Source organism: Epargyreus clarus, unplaced genomic scaffold (assembly GCF_041222505.1).
Source record: "Epargyreus clarus isolate Ecla_fem2 unplaced genomic scaffold, WU_Ecla_fem_2.2 ptg000007l, whole genome shotgun sequence".
In the NCBI taxonomy this organism is placed as follows: domain Eukaryota; kingdom Metazoa; phylum Arthropoda; class Insecta; order Lepidoptera; family Hesperiidae; genus Epargyreus; species Epargyreus clarus.
Genome location: NW_027332215.1, coordinates 18,074,527 through 18,087,478, shown reverse-complemented (window position 1 = coordinate 18,087,478; position 12,952 = coordinate 18,074,527). Strand labels below are relative to the sequence as shown.

General features: G+C 33.7%; 1 non-coding gene across 1 annotated transcript; it reads right to left on the bottom strand.

Annotated features, from left to right (window-relative positions):
- Window positions 1–896: 896 nt before the first annotated feature.
- TRNAV-AAC (transfer RNA valine (anticodon AAC)) lies at window positions 897–969 on the bottom strand. Its single transcript has one exon. It is a non-coding gene; the product is annotated as a tRNA-Val (tRNA).
- Window positions 970–12,952: the final 11,983 nt, after the last annotated feature.

Genomic DNA, 12,952 nt, shown 5'->3' with positions numbered 1-12,952 from the left:
TTGGATGCGACTATGTAAGTGGCTTCAGATAGAGTTTTTGAAGGTCTTAGAACTCTTTGTGGTTTGACTCCGGCGGCACCCCCGCCACACCTATTTCTGCCTAATAACAGCTGTGTTAAGCACTAGGATTAAAGGGTGTGGTATGGGAGACTTACTTTTCCGAGGAGTTCCAGCTTAGACCTGAGGGGTATCAGCGCATCTGTGTCAAACCTTAGGTAGGAATATCTAATCCTATCTGGGGTTGATTACAGATGTCCATGGGTGGCAGTAGCCACTTACCATCAGGTGGACTGCATGCTCGTCTGCTACTCCTATATTATAAAAAAAGTCTACATGTTATTCTCATGTACTTATAAGGTGTATACATCAATCCATCCTCACAAACTTTACCTTTAATAATATTTAGGATAGGATGGAGTTAGTAGCATAGCATATTGGCTGAAGGGGTGTAGTTTCAAAAAGTCCATATATCCGATTAATCTGAATTTTCGAATCTTGTCTTCTTATTAGAAATGTGCTAAGCAATCTATACACAAAATTTTATTTTCAAGGTCAAATTTAAATACTTTATTTTACGATAAGAAATAAGACAGCGGCAAATTCACGATTTAACAACAGAAATATTGTTTTTTTTTCGGATAATGATACGAGTATGTTTTTATATTGCCTACATACGATTGGTTAGGTTGTTGAAACTGCTTAATGTCACTTATGTATTTATTAAGTGTTTATAATATTATTTAATTTTATTAAATAATTTAATATAAAATCGATGACACAAATTGTTTGTTTGTTCTTTTTACACACAATTTAACATAAAACGTAATATTTTGTTTATAGTACATTATAATACATTATAAAAAGAGAAAAGTCAAAAATAACAACCAAGGCATCAATGCCTCCAGAGAGAATCGAACTCCCGACCCATGGTTTGTTAGACCATTGCTCTATCCTCTGAGCTATGGAGGCTGTTGCTTTAAATCTCGAAAACTCCTATTGCCTGTGATCAATAGCTGCTGCGCATGCGCGATACTGTGCAGGGTAGCCCTTAGGACATTTTTGATGTGAAACATCTATAGCCGCACGTAAAAAAGATTTCTGGCGTGGCGACGCTTACCTTTAACTACATAGACAAATGTTCTATAAGGGACAGAGCTATTAGAACAATGTGATAAAAAAAGACAACTAGTGTTTGACCTTGCGTTTCAAGTGTACGCAAACGTAAATATTGACAATGGAATATAGTGACCAATGATTACTTCAGTCAAAACGGGACATCGATTTTTTTATGTCAAATACTTTTTACTTGAAAAAATATAGTTAAAAATAATAAAAATCACGATTTTATGATAAAATTAACTAAAAAGTAGAAAATAATTTTCAATCTAGGAATCATTTAAGGAAAAGTAAATAGTATAGTTGTGCAAAAAATGTGGGGCGCTTTATGAAAACTGATAAATGGAGCACCCCATGTTTTTTTCATAATTATAATATTTACTGTTACTTAATTGACAATGGCAACGGTTCATTTCGGAGACAACGGCACGAAGCATCGAAAAAAGGGACTGTCCCGTTAAAAACGGGACGTATGGTGGTTTTCCCATTGATACGCATGCTTGTCAAAGACAATGAAATAATGGAACAGAAGGTAAAAAATGTCCAAAACTGTCGATAATAGTTTTAGTACATCGTTTACGTAGAAATGTTATAGTACAGTTTAACTAAATAAATTATTATTATATAAATATATAATTTGAAAGAATGTATCTATACAGATGTATCGACTGGTTTAAAATATACGATTTAAAAATTGTTTATATTTATTATCATAGATTAGTAAAGATTACTCACTCCTAACAAGAAAATGTACCCAGTTTTGAGAATTGAAATAGTTGCGTAAAAAAGTTTTGCCACGTCTCCGTGCTAAAATGTCCCTAAAATATTTGAAATAATTATTTATTTATTATGTAAATTACGCAGTATTAGTTATTTATTTGTAAATTTTCTCTAAAAATGTTTTTATTTGTCAAGAATTAAAAAAAAGAACTTACTAATAAGCCGTTTGTGGCTTCATTCAAGGCGGCGAAGTATCTTTACTAATTTATGTTTATTATTTTCAGTTTTATTTTACACACGACCATTAATTGCAAAGTTGTGTACATTTTATAAATGTTATGTACTAGCTGACCCAGCAAACATTATGTTGCCATATAAATAAAAAAAATGTTAAGGGTGAACAACCTTTATCACTTAAGAGATATGAAAAATAGATAGTAGCCAATTCTCAGACTCACTGAATATGCATATAAATTTTGATGAAAATCAGTAAAGCCGTTTCGCAGGAGTAAAGTAACTAACATCGTGACATGCGAATTTTATATATAAGATTCGAATCTTACCGTGGTCTTTTTGAGGATTAATTTCTGGCTATACAAAGATTGTTTATTAAATTATGTTTAGGTTAATTTATTCAATTAAAGAAATTTTAAAATACCGTATACTATCCTATATAAATTTTATGGTAATATTTTTTATTATTTACCACAGGTATCGAAGAAAATTTAGAGATTAGGATACAGAATTTCCCATATATCGCTTTTATTTTATTAAAATAAAAAAAGTTATATTTTGACTAAAAACACACTAATATAAAAATTAAGCAGTGGGATCTTAAACTATAACATACACGTATGAACATCGTAAGCTTCAATAAAATGTCACTTCTGTTCTGTTGATCTATGACCATGCATTTTGCGTCTTTATCACTTTCATTGATAAAAACATACTTTGTCTCTTTCTGGTTACTCACGTAATCATGGCGGATCGAACACGAAAAATAAACAAAATTTAATAATTTCTCTTTATTTACGTGTGATAGGTGATTCCATGAAGCTTGTTTCTTTTTCGAGCATAATTTTTGCATTTACGCATTGCACAAGAAGGCATTTTGAGGCTTAAAATTCAAAATAATGACGTTTAACGTGTTCAGTGACATTAGTGTGTGTATATATTACGCCGCGCGAGAGCGACTGGAGTCGTTTTAACTCGTTTTACACCACTTGACGTATTTTGTATGTTTCAAGTTTTGCCCGCTTGCGGCGTAACTTCAGGTTATAGATCAATGCTTGAAAACAAATTATTTTTCTAATAATAAAATGTCTGACCGTGATAATTTAGAGAGTGAAAGTGATCAGCCTCCTGCAAAGAAAGCAAAATCACACTATGACACACCATCAAGTCATCAGTAAGTTAATTATTTTTTTATAATTAAAGTATGCATTTATCTGTGCATTAAGCACGCGTATATTTGGTGTGTTTTGAGCGCCAGCAAATGTAAAATCTACTATCTTGGTAGATTAAAATTCACATAAATTTCATTGCATACAATGTTTTTAAATTATTAATTAATTTTAATTTCATTCTTCTCAGAGAATAAATTTATTAAGACTGACAGAATTGTATTTCAAAATCAGTTGATGGCGTGCAGCGCACGAAAGTTTTTTCTTATTTGTTATAAATATGAACATTAAAAAATTAATTAATTTTTCTAATCATAGTGGCATTTATTGTGAAACATTCATTATTGATACTTATAATTTACGATTTTAGTAATATATTGAAATAACTAGCTAAGATTCTTGAGTTTACTAATATATTGGAGCCAATTTAAATTTTTGATGTGAAACATCTATAGCCGCACGTAAAACCGATTTCTGGCGTGGCGACGCATGCCGACGATGGTATATATATACAGTCTATATGCAGTAGTGTGTACGGTGTGGCGACGCGTCGCCATGCGCAATCGAATTCAATAAATAGTCATCGTTATCTGGAAAAAACCGTAATATTTTATTTTATCATTATGACATATTTAGTTCCTATCACAATATGTTCTTTTCTGCATATTACTTTTACAAAATAATGTCGATGTTTCACATCTGCCAGGCGTCCCGTGACGGCTCACATTTTTTTTCTATCATGCGAGTTTGTATCTTATTATAAAAAGAGAAAAACATTGTATCATATTATAAAAAAAAAAAAATAAAAAAAATTCGCCAAGTACGAGTCGAACTCGCACATGGAGGCTTCCGTACTACCAAATGTTCATTATTTTAATTCATTCTAAGATTTTCAACAATACTTAGTCATATGAAACAACAATAGATGGCGTTGGGGTGATGATGAATGATACGTAAATTTTCAACAATACTTAGTTATATAACACACAAATAGATGGCGGTGACAATGGGACGACTGGACTGGACTGGATGGGACTGGACGAATACTTTTAATTGTACAACGGGTTTATGATTGCGTACGTGTTTTGCCTGCACGTGAGTTTTTGCTGCAGTCTTTACGCCGTCCGTAGTACTGTGGCTGTAGAAAAGTAGGATTACAGTGTTTTTCAGCGTGTACCAATTGTCATGGTCTGTCTTGCTCAAATGTTTAATTAAATAAATAAATAAGAGAGGAAGAATCGTATGATCTTGAAGAAGAGGCAACTGATTCGTCTTCATTTGAACAACTTCTGAAGAAGATCAAAACATGATTGTTTAAGTTGAGTATGAAGAATATAAATCAGATTAAAGTAACAAAAAAAAACGACACTTGAACTCAATAACCAATATCAATAATCTTCGTGGAATAGTCCTCCCGGGGAAACCACGTTAAAAAACGCGCTAAGTACGCTATTTCACAGGTGGTGTTCACACATATAAAACGTAATTTTTACAAGCGCAATATCTGAATAATGATTGGTTCGAAAGAAAAAATATAAGCACTATTTTATAGAGAATTTTAAGAGCTACAACTTTGGCCTGAGGTACTTATCGATAAAACTTACCGTTTTCGAAAAAAATCCAAAAAACCTAAAATTTTGACGTTTGACCACGAATAATTGCCGACGCACACATCGGTTCGATGGGGACTTTTGACACTTTATTTGTAATGGTAAACCCAAGGTCTCTACGAAAATTTAGCTTTCCCGGAATTTTTGCTATTTCAATAGGGAATATGCACATTTTTATTTTATTATTTTAAACCACTTATCACATCGTTTTAACATAGTAAAAAATATAAACAATTTTATTAGTGTTTGAAATATTTTTTAAAAAATATTTAAAGTATCAATAAAATTTGACATATTTGAACGCCGCCATTTTACGCGCTCTTTGAATGACGTCACGTAGCGTGATTTGTATTGATATTGATGATAACTGTATGCACATAAAGTTATTATTTAACGTTTTTAGGTTTCATCGCTATTTACATAATGGGAAACGCTAAATAACCACTTTATAAATATTTCCTAGAGGTATTGTGCAAAACCTCTATTATATATACATTATTTAGTGATTTTTCTGTTGCAAAAGATGTGAAAATACGAAAAAAGTGGTGCATGTTTATAAAGAACAGATAAAGTATCTCCAAAATCGCTTTAACATTTGCATTTTTCTGTAAACAAACAATAATTGTAGGTACATAATTTTAAAATATTGCATTGATCAGATACTTCGTTAGGTACTTATCGACTTCTACATAAAACACTATAATTTGAAACACACAAAATGCATTATAATTTATTATAATATTATAAAGATAGGTGAATAATAACAATATAAGTTATGATCAGTTTAATATTTCTGAATTGACCTATGCATAAAAACCAGTTTATCCATTTTGCATATTTTAGGTATACAATCCGATTGTGCATGTCATCATCATCAACCCATTATTGTCACACTGCCGGGCACGGGTCTCCTCTCAAAATAAGAAGGATTAGGCCATAGTCCATCGCGGGGGCCAAGTGCGTATTGGTAGATTTCACATACCTTTGGATTTTTTATATAGTTTCATGTAAAATACAATAATTACTATTTACACTATTTCATAGGAATCGTCCATGTTATTCTCCGACCAATAAAGTACCTAACCATTATGCAAACCCCCTCTCACAATTTTTGTTGTTTAGCTTAAGTTATGCGGCCTCATATACAGTGGTTATTTCCAGGGTCGCTGGCTGGGCGGTTAGAGCTCTCATTCTTGCCGCACGCAACCCCAGAAGTCCCCCTTACAACATTACAACAGGCAGTGGATATTGTAGCCCCGTTCTAGCCCAAAGTTTTAATCAAAGGTCTATGTGTCCACTACATCACCATTATTAATCCACGTATAACCACAACCATACCCCATGGCAGGGGCAAAACATCGGCAAACATTGTATCCAAATAGGTTGCGATGTATTCAGGATACCAAAATATCCATAATAGTGTGTAAAGAGAAAGACATGCTGCATACACCCTTTCACACCCGTCTTAAGGGTTGATCTAAAAAAAGAAAAAACAGTGACTCAGATGCTTCACTGTGTCTCATGATAATTTTCATAGTGTTTGCTTCCAAATTAACGGATTATATAACAGTTCAAATCCTTATTTAAAGACCTTAAGGGTTGATTTTCCAAAAACGGTCACATAGGTGACCTATTATTTTCAATCAGAAAGCCGATCAGAAAGTCAAATTTCATTGACTTTACTTAAAATCTGTGGACTTCTAAACGAAGTTTCTACCCCTATTTTACCCTCTTAATGGTAGATTTTCCATTAACGGTGTTAAAGAGACTCTATTATTTCGAACCAGAAAGCTAAATGCTATTTTTATAGGTCTTGTTTCCACATGAACGGATTTTAAAAAAAGTTCCATCCCCTATTAAACGACCTTAAGGGTTGATTTTCCAAAAACGTGAAATAGGTGTCCCATTATTTTCAATCAGAAAGCCAAATAAGAATCCAAATGAAAATTGTCATTGACCTTGCTTCAAAATCAGCGGACTTCTAAAAGAAGTTACTGCACCTATTTTATACTCTTAAGAGTAGATTTTCCATAAACGGTGTTAAAAAGTTATATCATTCCCAACCAGAAAGCCAATTGTTAATTTTTACAGTCCTTGCTTCCGAATTAAAGGTTATTAAAATTAAGTTCCATCTTAGTTCCATCTAAGTAACTTACTTTTAACTTTTTATGTATTATGTGCATAATTAATGTCTAGTAACCATACAACTATTTTATTGATAATGTAGATTTGGTGTCTATAGACCTAATGAAAGACATTTGTCTACTAATATAAAATCTTTCTGGCTGTCGATATTTTATCTTGTTGATGTTATCTTGTAGATGTAACGTTTAAGTAATCATTACCATTTCATGTATTTCAGACTTAATATATATACTTTACTTAATTTCGATTCAATGATGTTTTGATGTAAACTTATTCTATAAGGTGCGCTAGGGAAAGTTGGGGATTGACACCTAGGGACAGTAAATTGTGAGGAATGTTGCCAAACAGATTAATCATCGCAAAAGGGACGAAAGATACATGAAAACATTAGAATGATATACATTGTCTATGTGTACAGTTATATCGTTACGCCTATGTCCATCTATTATTGTTTCCCAAATGCCATAAATCGTTTACTAAAGTGCCAAAGTAACAGCGACAGATATTTTAGCCAGATATCATCTGTTAAGAATGCGTACAGGGTAATGACAAAATGAAAGATTGGGAGCGTGATATTGTAAGTAGATTTTAGAACCTTATTCTTGGCTTGTAGTTGTGGATTATGATAAATTTTGGAAATATTAAAGTACAGAAAATAATTGTCTATACATTTATTTATTTCAATTCCTAGTATTCCTACAACTATATCAATATTTTTAATAACATTATGTCAATAAGTAGATCTTAAGTCACAATTACATAAAATGGCATAACATTGAACAAACGTGGAACAAACCGTTCGCGATAACTTGAGACTGAACCTTGGTTCGAATGTAGTCATTTTTTAATATTGCCCTTTTTTCAATTAAACTTGAGTTATACTCAAATAGGTTAATACATAGGGGTATAGACCGGACATCAAGATTTTCAAACAAAAACTTTCACATTGGCATCACCTGGGATAGACTCACGTGGGATAATTACTTCAGAACAACTTATTGCCAACTTGCAAGAATTCTTGGATTTCCCTATTCCAGCCCATTTCTGACTGATGTATGACATGTGTATGTTTATAAACTTAAACTGTTTGTGATCCTTCTAAACTACTATACTTATCGGGAATACTGTTTTAATACAGACATACAAGAGGACGAAATAATGAAGCCACCTTCAGTAGTACCTACTCGTTAATTGTAAACTGCTTTTAGTTTTTTTAGGAGAATCAGACTAAGAAAAATATACAGTAAAACTAGGGGTGGTCTAGTGGTAGACAGAATGGAGGAATTAAAGAAATGAACCATGTGATCTAATTTGTAACTATCGCATGATTAAATTAATTCCAGCACCCTAAAGTTCAGCGGTTTCCCTTTGCGTTCAACTCTGGCACAGCAACACTACTTATTTAGCCAGACAGTCATCTCGATACATAATATAAAATGTATGTGTAATCTCCTTTTGATTTCCTTTCTTTTGATGCCCTACTCGATAGGTTCGGTTAATTTCTTTTTAAATTTTGTTACTATTTCGCGCCAAAAATCCGCCATTTTGATTTTTTTCCTAACACTTGTCTAAGGACACTCGGGACATTCAGACAAATATAATGACACCTTAACTGTTGAAATTCGTCCAACTGTTTGTTAGATCCGTATGAAATAAACAAAGACAAACATACAAGATACGCGCGAAAAACATAATCCTTGCTTGGCAGTCGGGTAATTAAAACGACGGGCTCCATCCATCCGGCTCCATGGCTATTTTGGCTTCTAGCACGCTGTGTCATTTGGGGGCTAACTCGAAGTCATTCAAGTTCCCCGCTAGCAGTTGATGAAGGGGTTTCTCACACTCTCAAAGGTGTGGTGAACGCCAGCGTTTCACAAGTGTGTTTAGCTCCTATGGAACTTTAAAGACTGCCAAAATGCATAGTAAACATAATAAACGGTAATAATAAAATTATGGACAGTATAAACACTTAATCAAGTATTATAATAAAAATTAAAATATAATAGTTGATCGTTACATATTATTGTAATAGGTTGAATGTAGTTTTTAGTTAGCAGAATGTTGTTTTTTTCTCATAAATTCATTAAATATCCGTCTGCTGCTCTCCATTTAATAACGAAACAAAGACGGAGTTCATGATCAAGTTTTTAAAATTCCTATTTTTTCTGAACAAGTAATTACATTTATTAATATATTTATATACGATGATAAATTAATAAAGGAAATATATTTAATGGAATAAAATACAAAATAATTCACAATGTTCTATTCGACGAACATTGCTCCGTTGCTTCCAAATATGCGTCATGTTCTGAAATAATTTATGAAACATAAAATTACAGATTTTTATTATTAGGGAATTCTAAAAATGTTTTGACTACTTTCACATAAATCGATCGTGTATTACGCAAAATATTAACAAAAGTTATTTCCAATGCTCGCAACGAAATTTTGAATCCACATTTGTACTAGGGAGGCATGATACACGAAGAGATGAACGCTCCATTCTGTGTGGACAAGACCTGTGTATACATTTTATAGAGGCGGTATATTAGCCCCGCAATGGTACCAGGGCAACAGAGTCTCGTGGATATCATCTATCGGAAAACACGAGGGGGGACAAATTCAGAGGGTGGGGTTGGTGGCATCGAACATGCCGGCAGGGTTGCATATTTGTGGGGAATTCCCCGATTTGCGGGAATATCCAACTCAAGCGGGGATTAGTGTGAGAATTGGTTCTGTTTGGGAAATATGTAAGGAATTTGACATATTAACATTTTATAGTTAATAAGTATGAGTAATAATCAATTCTCGATTTTACTCAAGGACAAGCCGATTAAAGCTTGAACTAGAATAACTCGTTAGGACTTTATCTGCAAACTACTTGGAAATGAGGTACGTTAATCCTTGGATGATATAGAAGAAATGTACATATAGGAATAAAAGCTTTCAGGAGGCATGGCAGATTAAAAAAAGGAAAAATGTACCCTGTATAGCTATCTAGAGTTGATTGAATCTACTCTACAAAATATGTGTATGTAATATTAGATAACTTTGCAAAAACTATTTGAACATTTAATACGTACAACGAACTTGCGAAAACTTCCATCTTGTTTTTCCACCGAAAAACGCGCCGAAAAACTACTTGTCTAGATGACAGCTAGTGCTGGTCATTAACAGTAGTGATGTGTCTAACAGTAATTAATGTCCATCATTAGTTTAATAACAAAATAAACGCCTATTTAATAATCAAGTTTTAAAAATTGGTATCTTTTTCTGAACGATTCACTACATAATTTACCTTATAATGGAAACAGTCACAAGCTGAATTTCCTTACATGCAAATAGTGATATTTTATATCTCCGAGGCCCACCACCGCAGATACTTGACGTATTTCATGCGGTACAACAAAAATCATGTATAGGTATAATAACCACATCTTGATAAAGTCCTACCGTTTTTTACATTTTGCTTACACATAGACAGTAACGTCAAAGTTTTTATTATTTTCTTCTTCTCCATTATAATATATAGTTATAGAAATTCTTTTGTTGGAAGGCAAAAATGGGCTCCTCTTCTGATTTCAACCTATAGTATTTCTTCCGCCTCATTTTACCCGCTTATATCATTTTCATGGACTTCTGCACTATGTTCCTCGGTCCCGTGTTCGGTTGAACCTGTTCGTCTAGCTCAGTAACTACGTGTAACAGCTGGTTTTTGGTGTGTCCTGCGAGCTTCTTCCAGCTCACCTAGAGGGGAGGTCACAAATGGCGGAGCGGGCGGGGAGTAAATGAAATAAAAATAAAAAACGTAAAAACTCATACTAAGGGTAGGTACAGGTCCCAAAAAAGCCGCTTTATCGAAATGCAACAATTTACATTTTTTTAAATCAGTCACTGATAAAAGTCACTAATGTGTGCACTTTTATAGAAAGCAATGTGTTAATTTTTTGCGGTTTCAGACTTTCAGTTAAATGCGGTCCGTTTAATCGTAGTGGGAGCTAAGTTTTAGGTCTGACAATACTGGGATAGTCAGGTTTACTTCTTGCTTGGCGGAACGGTCCACATACTGGTCTGACGCGCAGAGGGTTCCGGGTTCGATCCCCGAACAAACCGATACCTGAAAGATGAATTTAGATTGATTACTGTCCTGGGGTCTGGGTGTTTATCGACAATACAACTGGAATTGTTGTAAGTACATTTTTTCACTCACAATAGAGCAATTCAATGGTTAAATATTATTTCGCATATTGTAGCGCCATCTGTGTGGTGGTGGTAGAGTTGTGTTCATGCAGAGCTAGACCTTCGTACACGTCGCTAGAAGTGTTATGCCTGCACGACAGGTAGCAGAAAATGCTATGAAGCATATTTTACTATGATCCTTTTTTCTTTCAAAATAGTACCATAATAAATTGAGAAAAAATATGTTAAATACAAAAAAGTGACTATTTACTAGGCTCAATACTCTTGTCATGTCAAATTTCAGCGTAACATTTTTTTATCCGAATTTTGAAAGTATCCTCAGCGAAGCCTTACCAAAAATAAACTTGAAACAGCTACGTAAGGTAATCGCCAATTATGTGTATGTTTATAAGTCCGTAGGCCGAAAACATTTCCGCTCGGGCAGACAATCCAATATAACTCTCCGATAACTTTTCTTCGGCCGACGTAAAGAATTCGTTTCAACACATCGATGGGTTGCTGGTTGAAGGGAATGTGGAAGATTAAAAACTCGATTGCATAAAATGGTTTTAAGCGACTTCCCAAAAGAAAGAGGTTATTTTGAAGTATTATGATACTGATTTGTAAGTTGTAGAGATAAACGATGTGCCCTATGCTTATCTTCTTCTTAAAACAGCAGTGGAATTTTGTACTTGTCATGTCCATTTATACTTATATACCTAGTGAAGTTTCATTGAAATAGTAGTTTTTAGGATAATTACTTATTTAACTAAAGAATATCTGTGAATCAAGACTATAGTCAGTATTTTTCGAGGATGGGGTAAAGAGAATCGAGCACGATACAGCGATGCTCTGCATGGTTTTATAAATGTAGCGCACAGCTACGACAGTGGCGCCGCTACGCAATCGGTACCGGCCAAAATTATTTGAACATTTTGATAACAAAATATTTCTTATGTTATTAAAGTTTTAAATAGTGCAAATGTACACTGAATTTCATTAGGAACTTTATTAAAAAAAAAAAACATAAAAAACAACGCCGATTCGCCGAGCGATCGTGGCAGGACTCGAACCTGCACTCTTCGGATTGAAGCCCGACGCCTTATCCATTAGGCCACACGATCATTACAAATATATTTCAAATTTAAGATGACAAGAGTTCAAACTTTAGTATCACATAAGTCCAGTGCGTTGCAAATATTCATAAAATACTAGCTGACCCGGCAAACGTTATGTTGCCATATAAATAAATAAATGTTAAGGGTGAACAACCCTTATCACTTAGGGGTAACACTTTGGCTGTAACATATACATATAATCATAGTTTTGAACATGTACCAAACTATGATTATATATTTTTGTTAAAAAATAACAATAAGTGGCCAAGTGCGAGTCGAACTCGCACACGAAGGGTTCCGTACCACGTATTTATTTTTATTATTAGTATTTTTTATCATAGTAGGAAGTAGCTTCATTAGTAGGTATATGAATTTTTAAAATATAAAGTGGTGAATATTAACTACATTTCGCCAATATTAGATCCATATTCCTGCTCTCTCTCTAAATATACAATAATTACATCATCATCATTATCATCATTATCATCATCATCAACCCATAATTAGTCCACAGCTGGGCACAGGTCTCCTCTCAGAGTGAGAAGGATTAGGCTGTAGTCTATACCGTGCTGTTCAAGTGCACGAACAGTCGTGAATATGCCACAGTGACGAGCGGGTGATGTGACGGTTTTCGACAATAACACATCCAGATATATAT